The sequence below is a fragment of the Leptopilina heterotoma genome, unplaced genomic scaffold (genome assembly GCF_015476425.1).
Source record: "Leptopilina heterotoma isolate Lh14 unplaced genomic scaffold, ASM1547642v1 Lhet_45, whole genome shotgun sequence".
NCBI classification, from domain to species: domain Eukaryota; kingdom Metazoa; phylum Arthropoda; class Insecta; order Hymenoptera; family Figitidae; genus Leptopilina; species Leptopilina heterotoma.
In genome coordinates this window covers 3644850-3662681 of record NW_025111086.1, presented here as the reverse complement: position 1 = coordinate 3662681, position 17832 = coordinate 3644850, and the positions used below count along the sequence as shown (strand labels likewise).

Genomic DNA, 17832 nt, shown 5'->3' with positions numbered 1-17832 from the left:
AAGAATTCTATTAAAATTTTTGAAAATAATAATTGAATTCTTCTAATGAATTATATCAATTTTTTTAAAAATAATTACATTTCTGTGAAGAATATTATTAAAATTTTTAGGAAGTAATTGAAATTTTCTCATAATTTTATTAGAATTTAAAAAATAATTGAATTCTCTCAAAGAATAATATGAAAGATTTTAACAAAAATTGAATTTTTTGACCATTTTAACTAAAATTATTTTTAAAAAAATAAATTCTTACAAAAATTATAATCAAAATATTCAAAAATAATTCAAACATTTTCTGAAATTTATTAAAACTTTTGAAAATAATTGAAATAATTAAAATAATTGTTTCAAAGAATTTTAAAAAATTTTCAATGTTCAAAATTCAATTTTTTAACAATTATTAATTGTAGATTCTTTGAAAATTCGATACTTTTGAAAAATCTAATGACACTGTTGAATAAAATCCAAGTATTTTCAATTCGATTTCACAAAAATTTCAATTAATTAGATAATTCACTAATAAAATTTCCTTTCAATTTAAAGAATCTTTAAAAATTGAAATATAATCTCTTAAAACTTAATTTTTCTCAGAATTTCAAATGAAAGTATTTAAAACTTGAATAATTTTTCAAATAAATATTTAATTTTTGTTACTTTTTCATTGCGATTGAAATTTTTAAAAACTTTAGTATGAAACCTTTTCAAACAAAATTATTTCTGAAAATTGCAACTGTTTTTAAGTAAAATCTTGTCGAAGTTGAGTATAATTTCAATAATATTAAGAAAATTCTTCTGGAATTTAATTATTCAAAATAAATTTAATTATTTTCCAAAAAATTCCAAGGAGAATTCAAGATTTGTAAAATTGTTTATAAAATATTCTTAGGCACCAAAATAACTCGATTTTTTGCAGTAATTCTAAAAGTTTGTTATTTTTACAGTACTTTTGATTAAATTCCCTGACATTTTCCTGATTTCCATGATCAATTTAATATTTCCTGACATTTCCTTGATTTCCCTGACCTACGACAACCCTGAAATAATAAAAAAAATATAATGAACAGAATAACAATATTTAGAAATTAGAATTTTTTGTTTCAAATAGTAAAAAGTTCTCGAATTAACAATTAAAAAATAATAAAATAGAATAGATAGAAATAGAATAAAAAAATAAATAATAAAATAAATAATAAAGTAAATAATAATAAATTGAATAGAAATAAATCGAAAAGAAAATATACAGAAAAAAATTAATTAATAATAAATAAAATAGAAAAGAACAGCAATTTTAAGAATAAAATTATAATTTCCTATTTTTAACAACAAAATACTGTCGAATTAATAATTAATAAATAATAGTCTTTAGATTTTATAAATGAGCACAGAAGTAAAAATTCCTAAAGCGAAATAAACAAAAATCTACGACTTGTGACCAGAATATTGTGTAAATTTTTTTTTTTTTTTTGACAATCCAAAGAGAGAAAGAGCTGGTAATTAATAATATTAACGACTCGATACTTTGGTGAATTTGTGTTAATAACATTTCGATAAAATTAATGAAAGCCGATTGAATAAAGAAATGAAGAAAAAAAAGAGTAAGAGACGATTTTTTTCCTTCTACATCAGTATCTATAATAAAATTTTATTTCCCCCGTTTTTTTTTCTTTTTGGCTGCTAAATAATATGAGAAAGGCCAGAGCATCAATATGTTTTTAAGATTCCACCTCTCTTATACGGTTTTGAGATAACCATAAAAAGGAGTTAAAAATATTTTCACTGTGTATTTAATGCCTTTAATGTATAAAGAAACTGATCAAAAAGTAAAGATTTTTTTCAAAAATGGGCGAGAAACTGCCGACCTTAATAAGATGGGGATGTTTAGCGACAACCGGTTTTATTTTGACAACACACAAGGGACAACCTCTCTTGCTACCTACGAGTTGACACTGTTTTTTTCTTTTTTTTTTGTGAAAAAAAGGAAAAAAAATACCTGCGTGTGGATGAGAAGAGAGGTCCACAGGGTGTCTCTGGAACGCTTAATAAATTCTAGTCAAGAATGGCTTTTTGCCTCGAGGAGGAGGATAATCCGTTTGTTGTCCGATGAGCGTGAATCTGTTTGGTAACTAATTATATTAACAACGTTCGTTATGGCCTTTAACGACGCCTCGAAGTTTGACCCAAGATTCAAGTTTTCAAGAAAGTCATCATAGTAATGAAATACGATCGGTGGATGGTAATAACGTTTTGAGATAAAAATCCAAGGGGGGAGAGAGAGAGAGACTAAATCAAGAATTTAAGTCGTCGAGACTTTCTTCGAAAAATTTTACGAATTAAAATCTATTGCTAGCCTATGATAATCATATCGAAATATTATGAATGGAAAGATTTTTTTTTCATGAATCAATAGCAAAAAGAAAACGGTTCTTCATTCTTCGATAACTTTTAAATTTGATAAAAATTTCACAAAATTATAAAAACAATTTTAAATTCTTAAATAAATAAATAAATTAAATTTTTTAGTAAAGTTAAATAAAATAAAGAAAAGAAAAACGAAATTTTAAAAATCATTACTTTGTCTAATAAACAAAGAAAAAAAAAGAAGAAAATAAACAAAATCAAATCAAATAAAGAAACAAACCGACAAAATAAAAGAAAAGAAAATAAAAACAAAAAAATTAAATAAGCATAAACAACTTGCCAATGTTAAAAATTTTAATTAAATTTTTCGCAAAATTTCAATTATTTTCAAAAATAATAACATTTTTCGCAAATTTTCAATTATTTTCAAAAAATTTCAAAAAATTGCAAAATTTCAATTATTTTAGAAAATAATAACATTCTTTGAAAGAATTCAATTATTTTTATACTGTATAGTAAAATTCTTTGCAGTAATTCAATTATTTTCAAAACAATTTTAGTAAAATTTCCCGAATTCAATTATTTTCAAAACAACTTTAATAAAATTTTTCGAACGAATTCAATTATTATTTATGAAAATTATAAACACTTACAGCAGAAATTAAATTTTTTTCTTAAATTCTAATAAAAATATTTTATAGAATTCAATTATTTTCATAAATAAAAAAAAATCTTCGGATAAATTCAATTAATTTCAAAAAACTTTAATACAATTTCGTGAATAAATTTAATTATTTCTAAACATTCTTCGCAGGAATTTAAGTTTTCAAAAATTTTAATAAAATTTCACTCAAGGATGCAATATTATTGTATTTTTATAAATTTTTCGAGAAAATTTAATTATTTTCGAAAATTCTAATTTTAATAAAATTCTTTCGGAACAATTCAATTATTTTTATAAGTAGTAACATTCTTCGTAGGAATTCAATTATTTTCAATAAAATTTTACTGAATTTTCACAAAGGGAGTCAATAATTATTTTTTTTTTTCAATTTTTCGAAAGAATTTAATTATTTTCAAAAATAATGAACATTCTTGGGAAGAATTCAATTATTTTTAAAAATAATATAATTCTTCGCAGTAATTCAATTATTTTCAAAACAATTTTAATAAAATTTCTCGGAAAGAGTCAATTATATTTTTTAAATTTTTAATAAAATTTTTTGAAAGAATACAATTTTTTCCTAAAATTTTGATAAAATTCTTGGAAACGTTCAATTAATTTAATAAATGTTGTACAATTCTTCACAAGAGTTAAATTATTTTTCAAAATAATGAAATTATTTTGGGGAATTTAATTATTTTTACTACAATTTAAATAAAGTGTCTCGAACCGATTAAATTATTTTTAAAAATTGTAATCAAATCAGTTACTTTTAAAATTTTTTAAAAATTTTTTGCAAGAATTCAATTGTTTTAAAAAAATTGTAGTAAAATTCTTTAGTAGAATTTGATTATTTTCACAAATAATAAATTTCTTTGGAAGAATTCAATTACTTTCATAAATATTAAAATTCTTCGTGAAAATTTAATTATTTTCAATAAAATTTGAATATAATTTCTGGAAAGAATTAAATAGATTTCAAGAAATTTCATAAAATCCTTTAAAAGAATTCGAATATTTTCAAATCTTTCTGATAATATTCTTGTCAAGAATTCAATGATTTTCAATAAATTAATTTTAAAATTGAAAACATTTAAAAAGAAAAATTATCAAACAAATTTTCAGAGAATTTACAACTAATAATTGTTAAAAAATTTGATTATGTTCAAAAATTTTTTTAAATTTATTTACAAGAATTCAATTATTGTTGAAAATAATATAATTTTACTACAGAATTCAACTATTTAAATACAATTTTAATAAAATTTATCGAACGCTTTTAATTATTTTCAAAAGTTATAATAAAATTCAGAAAATATTTCGATTATTTTCAAAAGTTTTGATTGTAATTTTTGTAAGAATTCAATTTTTTTAAAAGTAATTTTAGTTAAAATCCTCAAAAAATTCAATTTTTTTAAAATCTTTCATTGTTTGAGAGAATTCAATTATTTTTAAAATTCTATTTAAAAAAAATTGATTTATATTCTCCGAAGAAATTCAATTATTTTCAAAAATGTTGATAAAATTCATTAAAAGCATTCAATTCTTTTCAAAAATTTTGATAAAAGTCATTATATAGAAATATTAAATTATTTTCAAAAATTTTGATAAAGTTCTAGAAAAAATTCAATTATTTTCAAAAATATTGATAAAATTTATTAGAAGAATTGAATTATTTTCGAAAATTTTAATAGAATTCTCTTCCAGAATTCAATTCTTTTAAAAAATTTGGATAAAAGTCATTAGAAATATTCAATTATTTTCAAAAATTTATATAAAGTTCTAGAAAAAATTCAATTATTTTCAAAAATATTGATGAAATTCATTAGAGGAATTGAATTATTTTCAAAAAATTTAATAGAATTCTCTTTCAAAATTCAATTATTTTTAAAAATTTGGTCTAAAAGTTATTAGAAAAATTCAATTATTTTCAAAAATTGAAAAAAATTTCTACGAACTTAGTTCAAATCAATTTCCATTAATAAAATTTTTTTACAACTTCTCGAAAGAATTTAATTATTTTCAATAATTTTGATCAAATTCTTGATAAGAAATTAATTACATTTTCAATACGTTAAATTTAAAAAATTGAAAACATTTAAAAAGATAAATTATCAAAAAAATTAGGAAACAATGAAGAAAACAAAAACTAACTTCGAACTGCGAACCGATTTCCGGAATACAACGATTATTAATATAAAATATGATAGATAAAATAAATTTTGTATAAGAATAAAAAAATACTTAAATTAAATAAAAGTTCAGTATCTAACAAACTTAAGGATTTTCAATTATGTTCCACTAATTTTTCCACATGTCTGAATAAATCATAAGCGAATCAATTAAATAAAATGAAATTTCCAATTAATGAATGAAATTAAATTCACATAATAAAGAAGAAAATCTTATTTTATTAACCAATGGATAAAATTTTCTTAATCTCTGATTCCATAATTCTCAATAATTAAATTCAAAGCTCAGTAAATCAGTAAATTGAATTAAATTTTAAATATTAATAAGATCTGTTTAAATTAATCTGCACACAGAATCCATCCGGCATAATGAACATAAAAATCTATATTCTATATATGTGACGCGATCTGAAGAAAGGGACCTTAGAAGCAAATCATTTTAAGGTTGGGTTAGAGTTACTTTTTTCTTGTTTGAAAGTTTCTTTTTACTTATTTCGAATTAAAATCAGTGTTTATTAAATATTTTAGTTTTAATGAAGACTTAAACTTTAATGATTTATATTGACAGTTGATCCTTTTTTTGTATTTTCATTTAAAAAATTGCAAACATAACCTATAATTTTTTGCTTCTAAGGTCCCTTTCTTCAGATCGCGTCACATATGAAAAAAAGTTTGTGAAAAATTTCGTCAAAACTTTCGCTATTAATAAAATTAAAATTGTGCCCATTAACGAAATCCATTCAGGAAAAATTGTGAGCCACCTGATTTAACAAATCCCTTATCTTTCTCCCTCATGAAGAGGAAAATAATAAAAAAATAGACGGAGATTGGGAGGGAGACGAGAAACGATTATTACAAGTGATAAACACGGAACAAAATGGAAGACCACTTAGTGTCTTCTCTGATGACTTATGTTTCTACACAAAGAGGCTTTAATGTCTTTCATAATTTTCCAGATTTGAATATTTAGGGGGTTCGAGAGAGAAGAGAGCGAGCGATGTGAGCGATGAACGATGTGAAAGAGACGAGAAATATCATTCAAATGCATTTTTTTCGAAGGCTAAATTCCACATTGATTTGTCAAAATTCTCAGTGTATTGAAATTTAATAATTTTTGAGTAAGATGGAACTTTTATATTTAAACAAAAATTAAAATTTTTCTTTTTTTTTAATTTTGTTTAATTTTAAGTTTTACTTGCTAAGTTTTTTACTTAAAGAAATTTTTATTAGGTACTTATTTTTGTTCAATCAAATTTTTACCTACATTTCCCAAAAAAAAATTTTTTCCTCAAAATCGATCGAATTTCTAAATAATTTTTTAAATCTTAATTAGTGACAAGTTGCCCACTGATTTAAATTAACAAAAACTTTCCACTAATTAGCCATTTTCCACTACAACTTTAAAACTTTCTTTCCACTAGAAATTTAAAAATACTAAATAGAAATAGTACAATTTTACTAAAAATTAGTAAAGTATCACTAAAAATAACTAAAAATTATTCCTACTTCCAATCAATGCAAACGACTTTTCATTAATTTAAATTTAGACAGAAACAAATTTTTATTTAATCAACTTTCTATACTTAATCGAGTTTTTATTTCATTCAATTTGAATTCTATTGAGTTTTTATTTTATAAAATTTCATCGAATTTTAAATTCATAAAAATTTTGATACAGTTAAACAATTTTTTCTTTAAATTTAAAAAATTCTTTTTCATTTAATATATATAAAAATTCTAATTTTCTAAATTCTAGTTATAAACAAAAATTCTCGAACTTAAGGAAAATTACTTGAAAAATCCCATTAAATAAAAAACCCAAAACGAAAATTTGAGAAATGAAAGACTGAAAATTAATTCGAACGCATAAATTTTCTCAAAACTAAAATTAAGGTCGAATAATAAATTAATCAAATCTCAAAATGTTAATAAATACGTAAATCAATTTTTGATCAAATAAACATCCATTCGAAATAATAAACATTCAAAATTTTCATTAATTAACTATTTAATTGTACATTCAAATAAATATTCGAATTTTTTATTTTTAGACCAAATAAGTATTCAAGATTTAAAATTTTCAATAATTACGAAGTTAAAAACTGAAATTCAATTATTTATAACAATTACAAACCCAATTCTTCAAAAATTAATTTTTTACGAATTTTTAAGTGAAATATATCTCTAAATAATTTATAAATAATAATTTTATCAAATTTTTTAAAAATAAATTCAATTTCATATTTTGTAAAGTTCAATAATTATTGTCAGAAATAAAAAAAATCTAAGATTTTGTATATTAAAATTCAAGATAGGTTTTTTTTCAATTTAATGAACTATTATCTATTTTTTAAAATTTTAACAAAATTCCTCCTCGCAAAAATTTAATTATTTTTATATAAATATTCAATTCTTCAAAGAAATGCAATTATTTTCAATACAATTTTAATAAAATCTTTCCCAAGAATTGAATTATTTTTTATAAATGCTAAAAATCTTCATTGGAATTCAATTATTTTTGAAAATTTTAGTAAAATTCTACGGAAGAATTCAATTATAATTAATCTATAGAAATTTAATTAAATATTTTCTATTTTTTTTTTAATTTTAACAAAATTCCTCACAAGAATTCAATTTTAATAAAATTCTTCTCAAGAATTAAATTATGTAAATATAAATAATTAAATTCTTCATATTAGGATTTCAATTATTTTTAAAAATTTTAATACAATAATTCTATCGGAAGAGTTCAATTATTTTTAGTATTATTATTTCTCCAAAGAATTAAAAGATAAATCAAAAATATTTTCGAAATTTTTAATAAAATGCTGGTAAGAATTCAATTATTTTCAAAAAACTGTAATGAAATTTAATAATAAAATTTTTAATTACAATTATTAACAAACACGGTTATTTTCAAAATTTAAAAAATCTTCCGTAAAAATCAACTGTCTTCAAATTTTTCAATTTATATTATTAAAAAATTTAAAGAAATTCTTCAAAAGAATTCGGAGAATTTTCATTAATAATAAAATTTGTCATAAAAGAATTAAATTATTTTCATTACGCTTTTAATAAACTAAAACCGAAACATACTCTCTAAATTTGAGTTAGTAAAAACATTTACTAATTTAATAATAATAATAATGATTCTATCACTCGGTTGTCAAATTAATTAAGTAAGTATTGAAGTCAACGATTTACTAATTTAAATTAGTAACTGACTTTTTGCTTTTTAAATAGTAAATAGTTTTACTAATAAACAGTAATTTCTACTAATTTATTAGTAAATTTTACAAATTCAAAAGCAAAAAGTCAGTCACTAATATTCAAGTTAGTAAATATTTTTACTAATTCAAATGTAGAGAGTAGCGATTCGACCTTTTGTGTGGAAAAATTCATTCGCCCAAATTAATTTCTCTAAATCGCTAAACATAAAATTTGTAAATTACCCAAATTTCAATAAATACTGAGAACTTAGACAAATGTTATGCGGGAATCATTAGATGAATCATTGAACGCTGGTATTTATAAATGCAGGACACAACCTAACACAAGATAATAGAATACTCTCTGCGGTTTAGCGTGTGTGACTCCGCGGGGGATACATGTCACTGTCCCCAGGCTGGGGCCCCAGTTATTCTTGGGCCAGGCAATGCATTCCACGCTCTCCCCCCACGATGATGCTTAAACCATCCTGACACTCTCGTATACGGTATCATCGCAGTTTATCCCTCACCACTTAGATAAGATCATGATCTCTTCGAGTCTCTCTCTCACCTTTTATTTCTTCTCTGCCCATCTCGTGAGAGAGTGAGTGAGAGACCCCACTGTGTTTGGCGCGGCGGTGGGTATTCCGGGTACAACCTACCACTCGACAGCCCACCCTCGTATGCCACTGCTTGCACTCGTGGGGATGACGACGATTGGATGGAGAATGCAACCTGATAAAAGAAAAAAAGAGCATTAAAGATTCAAGCTAGAAAAGACTGACGTATTATTTATATATATAAAATAGCTGAGAGCACCAACTCTGTCTTCTGTCCTTCTGTGGACGATAACATCGACAAAAGTCTTCCATCTTTCTCTTTTTGATGCGAGCTTGAATCATCAGAGTATCTAGAAATTATTAATGCCTAAGAGAGAGAGAGAGAGATGTGTACAAATAGAAAAAGAGTCAATAAAAGAGAGAGAGAGAGAGAGACGAGAAGGGAGATGTGAAATCCCAAAAGAAGAGAGAGGACCCAATCTTGGAGATAAGATCGCGACAAAACAGGTTATAATGTCGAAGGTGAGAAATCTCTAAGCGAGGGGATCGTGTTGTCTTATCGATGATGATGATAATAAACTCGTGTTATTAGAGTGGAGAATGCAAGTGTGGCAAATTTAGACATAAAACCTTCCAATGTATATCTTTATCGAAAAATTAAGAAACATATTAATCTATCCGATATATTGATTAATGAATAAATTATAATATAACGATATTATCAACCCGCACTCAATTTACGAATTTAGAAAAAATAATTACAAAAAATGCACCCGATTTTCAAAACGCTTATGATTGCTATTTCATTTTGATTTAATTCAAAAATTTGTCAAAATAGAAATCTTATTTAATGTAGAATTTCTATTTGATTTTTTAAATCAAATCAAAGTTCCGGACAAGACAATGAAAATATTGATTTTCCAAATTCTGAATTGTTGCTTTTTTAAAATAATGTAGTTTTTTGAATAATTTTAATTGAAAACTTTTGAAAATATTCGAATTAAACATTTTCAGGGTTACCACAAATATTTAATTTTATTTTCCCCTGACTTTTCCCTTATTTCCAGACAAAATTTTCATTTTTTCCCTGACCCTAAAGAATATTCTGATTCACTCTAAAAATTATTAGATTCTCAAAAAAACATTCTATTACATTTACTCACGAATTTCTTAAATTGTAAAATTATTCGCAAACATCAATAACTAAATTTTTAAATAAGTACTAGCAAAAAAGGACGCGCGCGAGCGCGCGTGCATTTTTATGTCAACGTTTTATTTTAAATAATTAAAACTTTTTTTTTTAAAGAAATTAATTCATCTTCTGTTAATTAATATATTTTTGTATTTATTTTTTTATATAAATAATTAAAATTTTTATTTATTAATTGAAAATATCTGTTCGCAGTTTATAGTTCTTTTTGTTTAGTTTATTATATTTTTCCTATTAAAATAACAATTTTTTTAAAATGATTATTTTTTAAGGGCATTTTAATTATTCTGACATCATAATATTTTAAATAAATTTTTTAAATAGATTTAAAAAATGAAAATGCTGGAAAGAATGAAAAATACATTTTTTTCAGAAATATAAATTTATTTTCAATTATAATTATCTTTTATATTAATAAAGTTCGTGATAATTATAATAATGAATGAACTATATAATATGATTAATTAATAATAAAAAAAAATATTGATAATTGTCAATTATCAATAGTAAATGTGAAGAAACTTATTTAAAAAAAAAGAATAATGAAATCAAATTTGCTTTTGAAAACAAACTCTTATTGGAGATTAGTTTTTTTTGTTGGCGCACTATTCTTCTTAATCCTCTCAATTCCTTTTCTTAATTCTTTTTCTTCTGCTCTTTCTTTTAATTTTTTCATATCTTTGAATTGCTTTACGATTACATGTGGTGGATCTGAAAAAATGAAATTATTTATATTATAAAATGATACATTAATTTTAAAAAATTTTTGTAATTATTTCTCAAATTATATTTTATTACATATATATATATATTAATAATAATTCTTTAATTTACAATTCAAAAAGTATTAAAAAATATTTTTTCATTTTAATAGTTTGAATATTATTAAATATTTTTATTTATAAATTATACTAACGACCAATGTAATAAAATTTAGAACGATATTTTTTATTGATTCAGGAAAATTGAATTTTTTAATTAAAATTAATAATCGTTGAAAATTGAAAATAATACAACTTTTATTGACAATTCGATATTTCAGTTTTTTTAGATTTTAAAAATGCATAAAATTTTCAATAATAATAATAAATCAAAATACAATAAATATTATCAATTATAATTATAAATAAAAAAAAATAATAATAATAATAATAAGATATACGAATAAAATTTGTTTTTAAGTTATTTTGAGATTTTTATTTAACAAAATAAAATGAAATAATATAAATGATTTAATTAAGAAGAAAATTTTAATTAATAATTAGAATTTACCAATCTACAGTTTTTTTTCCACTGAAAACGGTAACCTCTCGCCTGATACCAGATATTTTTCCACGATTTTTCAAACACAATAATTCTTGTCACAATTTAACGTTTTTTAAAAACACCCGCACTACCGCATAACATAACATCGGAAATGTCAAAACATCACGAAAAATATAAACAAACAAAAAAATCATGATAATAATTCGCAAATGATAACTAACAACTAACTTCATACTGCGAACGGACAGAATGAAAAACCACAGACTTTAATAAAGTTAATAATAAGTATTTCATTATTATTTTTCCTTCAAAACATTCAAATTCAAACATTTTTAAAATTAAACAACTTATAAGAATATTATTATAAAACATGAAGATATCAATTTCTCCAAGTCTTCGACTCGGAGTGATTGATATCTTCATGTTTTATAAAAGTTTTAATTTCATAAAATTTTTCAAAAAAAGTTAAATTATTTACAAAAATTATAATAAAATTCTAAGCAAGAATGCAATTATTTTCATAAATAATAAAATTCTTCACATGGTTTCAATTATTTTTAATACAATTTTAAATAAATTTCTCGAAAAATAAAACTATCTTCAAAAATTTTTTGCAAGAATTAAATTAGGTACATTTCACAAATAATGAAATTCTTCGCTGAAATTCAAAAATTTTCAAAATTTACATTTTTAATACAAGTTTTTAAAAGAATATTCTAATTATTTAAATAAAATGTAATAAAATTCGTTGCATAAATTCAATTATTTTTACAAGTAATAAAATTTTTCACATGAATTCAATTATTTGAAAAAAATTGATAAAATTCGTTGTAAGAATTCCATTATTATTTCATAAATTATAAAATTTTTCTCAGGATTTAAATTATTATTTATAATACAATTTAAAGTAAATTCCTAGAAAAATGAAATTATTCTCTTAATTTTCTTGTAAGAATTTAATTACATTTCACGAAAATAAAATTCTTCGTTGAAATTCAAATATTTTCATAATCTACTTTTTTAATAAAAGTTCTCAAAAGAATTCAATTATTTAAAAAAATGTAATAAAATTCGATGCAGGAATTCAATTATTTTCATAAATAATAAGATTCATTACATTATTTCAATTATTTAAAAAAAAATTTGAAAAAATTATTGCAAGAAATCAATTACTTTCATAAATGAATAAAATTCTTCACAGGATTTTAATTATTTTTAATACAATTTTAAGTAAATTCTTCGAAAAATGTATAACTATTTTCAAAAATTTTGTTAAAATTCTTCGAAAGAATTCAATTATGTATTTTATTAATTATGTATTTTTAAAAATTCATGCTATAATGCTTTTAATATTCAATTATTATCTAAAATTTTAACTAATATTCATTTTTAAATCAATTTTTATTGGAAAATTCTACAAGAATTCAATTATTTAAACACAAAAATAAATAATTTATTGAATAAATGAATGTTTTTCGAAACTAAATTATCATAAAGATTTTTATCAACAAACTTGAATTTTTTCGAGAAATTTTAATAAAATTTTCAAGAATAATTAAATTTTTCGAGGAATTCAATTAAAATTGTATTAAAAATAATTAAAATTCTATGATGAATTTTATTATTCATGGAAATAATTGAATTTTTGTAAAAAATGTTATTATTTATGAAAATAATTGAATTATTGCAAAGTTTGCTTAGAATTTTATCAAAAAAATTTTTTTAAATAATTGAATTCTTTTGAAAAATTTTATTAAAACTGTAGAAATTGAATATCATTGAATTGAGAAACATTTTTTGAAAATAATTGAAATTTTGCAAAGAATTTTATTAAAATTTTTGAAAATAATTAAAATTTGGAGAAGAATTTTATTATTTTTAAAGATAATTGAATTTTGACGAGAATTTTTAAAAATTTTTGACCATAATTGAAATTTTTGCAAAGAATTTTATTACTTTTGAAAATAATTGAATTTCTGCAATCGTTTGTAACTTCTTCAAAATTCAATTTTTTCCAGTTACTTAAATAAAAATCCCTGTTTTTTCCCTGACTTCCCTGACCAATTTTACTTTCCCTGACTTTTCTCTGAATTCCCTGATTTCCCTGACCTGTGGCAACCCTGATTTTATTTATGAAAATAATTGAATTCTTGTCAAGAAATTTTTATCAGAATTGTTGAAAATAATTAAATTTTCAAATTTAAACTCTTAAAAAAATAATTGAAACTCTTAAAAATAATTGAATTTCTCCAAAACATTTTTTTATTTATGAAAATAATTGAATTCCTTTGTAGAATTTTATTATTTACGAAAATCTTGTTATTCTTACGAAGAATTTCCTTATTTATGAAAATAATTGAAATTCGAATGAAATAAAATTTGATTAAATGGAAATTCAAATAGAATTGAAATTTCGATAAATTGTAAATCAAATAAATTATATTTTGAATTTGTATACATATAATTTTAAATTAATTGTCGCAAATATTACCGAAAATTAAAACTGACTTAAATTTCGATCGATTACAGTTTTAATCGAATAATAGTTTCAAGTAATTAAAATTAAGATTCAATGAAATTTGGAACAAGTATATTTCAAATCGATGAAAATTTGTGATAAATTGACGCTTAGATTAATTGAATCAATTTTAATCAAAAATACTTTGAAAGTATTTGTTGATTTAAATTGTAAACGATCGAATTTAAAATTCGAATTAATCTTCACTTCAAATTATCAAAAATTTAATTAATTCAAAATTTATAAAAATTGTAACTACATTTAAGTTACACCTTATCCCAATTTTAATCCAATAATAAATTTCAATTACATTCAAATTTTAATTCAATTTTGAATTGAACTTCCATTCGATATTTAAAATATTCGGTAAATAAAACTTTCGTTAATTTAAACTATTTTTCTTGTCCCTTGGAATTTAAATTACCGAAAAGAACGAGTGTATACATTACGAAAAGAATGATCCCTACATTTTTCTATCATTCTCTCAAAGATTTTTCAAATTGAAAAAATAGAATTATAAATCAATAAGTATACCTGATCATCTCATCTGATTATCCAAAACTATTAGGATCAGAAAAAATTTGATTAGTAGGCATCTTTTTGATGAAGCTTTCAATCTCAACAAACTGTCGTCTTGGAAGAATCGAAATATTTTCTTTTATTCTCCAATCTTGAGGCATTCCATCATCAATATGATAATTTTTCTGAAAGAAAATAATAATAATTATAAACTTTTAAACAGTGTAGATTCGAGAAGTAAATAAAAAATAAATAATGATAATAGTAACAAAAATAATATAAAAATCAAAACAAGGGGAGTAAAGTGTTTTTGAAAAGCCCAAAAATAATAAAGCAATCTGCCTTAAAATAAAAGAAAAATGTTGAATTTTAAGAAATTTCGATTTTTGATGCTGAAGGTCAAAGTAGTTTTTTTGAACAAAGGGTAAACTTCAAAAGACGAGTAAAGTATTTTTGAAGAGCCCAAAAATATTAAAGCAATTTGCCTTAAAATAATAGAAAAATGTTGAATTTTAAAAAATTTCGATTTTTGGTGCTAGAGGTCAAATAATTTTTTATTGACCAAAGGGTGAAGTTCAAAAGACGAGTAAAGTATTTTTGAAGAGCCCAAAAATAATAAAGCAATTTGCCTTAAAATAAAAGAAAAATGTTGAAATTTAAGAATTTTCAATTTTTGACCAAACTACTTTGGTTAAAGTAGTTTTTTTTACCAAAGAGTGAAGTTTAAAAGAAGCGTAAAGTATTTTTTAAATATTTATAAAAAAAATTGAATTCTTGATAAAAATTTGTTTCAACTTTTTGAAAATAATTGAAATCCTCCGAAGAATTTTATTATTAATGAAAATAATTGAAATCTTCCAAAGAATTTTATTTTTATGATGATAATTGAATTCTTGCGAAGAATTTTATTAACATTTTTTAAAATAATTGAAATTCTCCGAAGAATATTATTATTTAACAAAATAATTGAAATCGTCAAAAGAATTTTATTTTTAATAAAGATAATTGAATTTTTAGGAAGAATTTTATTAAAATTTTTAAAAATAATTGTAATCCTCAGAAGAATTTTATAACTTATAATAAATAATTTAATTTTTTGATGAATTATACTTCGAAAGGATTTTTTGACAAGAATTTGTTTCAAATTTTTTAAAATAATTAAAATTCTGTAAAGAATTCAATTATTTATGAAAATAAATTGAATTCTTGAGAAGAATTTGTTTAAAATTTTTGAAAATAATTGATTTCTGAAAGAGAATCTTATTAAAATTTTGGAAAGTAATTGAATTCTTTTAATGAATTTTATCAACATTTTTGAAAATAATTAAATTTTGTGGAGAATATAAATCAATTTTTTTTAAATAGAATTTTAAAAATATTTGAATTTTCTCAAAGAATGAAAGATTTTAAAAAATTGAATTTTTTGAAGATTTTAACTAAAATTACTTTAAAAAAAATTGAATTCTTACAAAAATTGCAATCAAAACTTTCGAAAATAATCGAAATAAATTCTGAATTTAATTAAAACTTTTGAAAATAATTGAAATCCTCCGAAGAATGTTGTTATTAAGGAAAATAATTGAAATCTTCCAAGGAATTTTATTTTTATGAAGATAATTGAATTCTTGAGACCTATTTTATTAAAATTTTTGAAAATAATTGAAATTCTCCGAAGAATATTATTATTTAAGAAAATAATTGAAATTGTCAAAAGAATTTTATTTTTAATGAAGATAATTGAATTTTTAGGAAGAATTTAAAAAAAAAATTTGAAATTAATTGAAATCTTTTGAAATATTTTCGTATTTATGAAAATAATTAAAATCTTGCAATTAAAATTTATTAAAATTTTTGAAAAATATTATAATTGTTTCAATGAAAATTTAAATTCTTTGGAGAAATTTAATAAAGATTATTTGATTAAAATTTAATTAAGAAAAAGAACTGAATTCTTCCGAAGAATCTTATTAAAATTTGTAAAAATATAAACAATAATAATTAATCATGCACTTAATAAGTGAATTTTTTTAAAAATTTTGGTTATAAAGTTATTCAAACATTTATATTTGATTTCAAATTTTTTAAAATAATTGAAATTCTGTAAAGAATTCAATTATTTATAAAAAAAATTGAATTCTTGATAAGAATTTGTTTCAAATTGTTGAAAATAATTGAAATTTTCAAAAGAATTTTTTTGTTATGAAGATACTTGAATTTTTATGAAGAATTTAAAAAAAATTTTTGATAATAAAAAAAATTGTTTGCAAAAATTCAATTATTATTTAAAAGAACTGAATTCTTCCGAAGAATTATATTAAAATTTGTGAAAATATAAAGAACAATAATTAATTATGCACTTAATAAGTGAATTTTTTAAATTTTGGTTATGAAATTATTCAAAAATTGATATTTGAAAATAAAAAATTCTGTAATTTGCATAATAATAATAAATGGAAAAAGGACGATCCGCGCGTAACATTTGCTAGTAATAAATAAAGTAATAATAATTCAAAAAATAATAAATCGAAAAAAGTTGGTCTTTCTAAAGAGTCCATAAAAACGTGTTTTGTTTCCAAAGAGGCTCCATTAAATTTAACATACCAAATTAGTCACCGCGTGTCAATTTCATCTCTTTCTCGTGAACGAAGAGGAGTACAACGACGACAAAGACGAAGACGACGACGACGGATTATTCAGCAAATATTTTCTGACCCGTATAAAATTCATATGGATCAAGAATTGAATGTCGAATGGGGTTATAACTTTTAGAGTCACAAGGTATAAGGCATCTTTTATCCATTTGTACTGAGCTAACAAGATGTTTCACGGATCAGCATAGTGCCAAGAGATCAGATATGCTTAGGAGGTCCTGGCCAGATTTCAACTCTCCTCAACTGACGAGCGTGGCAGGCAGAAACTCTGCATACATTAATAATTTCTCTCTCTTTCTCTCTCTCTCTCTCTCTCTCAGCGCTCCCGTGGTTCAAGCATGAATTTTCAAAAAGCGTATATATCCTTCCTTCAAACTATGTATATGTGTATATAATATACACACAACTGTTTATGTAAACTGTAAAATCATCTTGGCATGTCTGAAACAGAAAAAAGATGTCCATTATAAATTTGCATATATTCTCATGATTAACCACCAAACAGCAAATTCATTCATGCTTTTATTATTCTCTACTACATGCCAACAATTTTTTTTAACAACAGTTTAAGGCAAAATATGTCATTTCATCTATAATTGAAACTGAAATATAAATTTTCTCCGAAGTAGCAAACGAGCTTTTGAAAATCTTCACTTTTTTTACACTTTTACTATTTTTATTCTTT

At 21.7% G+C, this 17832-nt stretch overlaps 1 long non-coding RNA gene across 1 annotated transcript; it reads right to left on the bottom strand.

Annotated features, from left to right (window-relative positions):
* Nucleotides 1-10743: 10743 nt before the first annotated feature.
* On the bottom strand, nt 10744-17520 carry LOC122507143. Its single transcript, XR_006302092.1, has 3 exons — nt 17098-17520; nt 14512-14681; nt 10744-10904 (listed from the first exon to the last, which is right to left on the bottom strand). It is a non-coding gene; the product is annotated as an uncharacterized LOC122507143 (long non-coding RNA).
* Nucleotides 17521-17832: the final 312 nt, after the last annotated feature.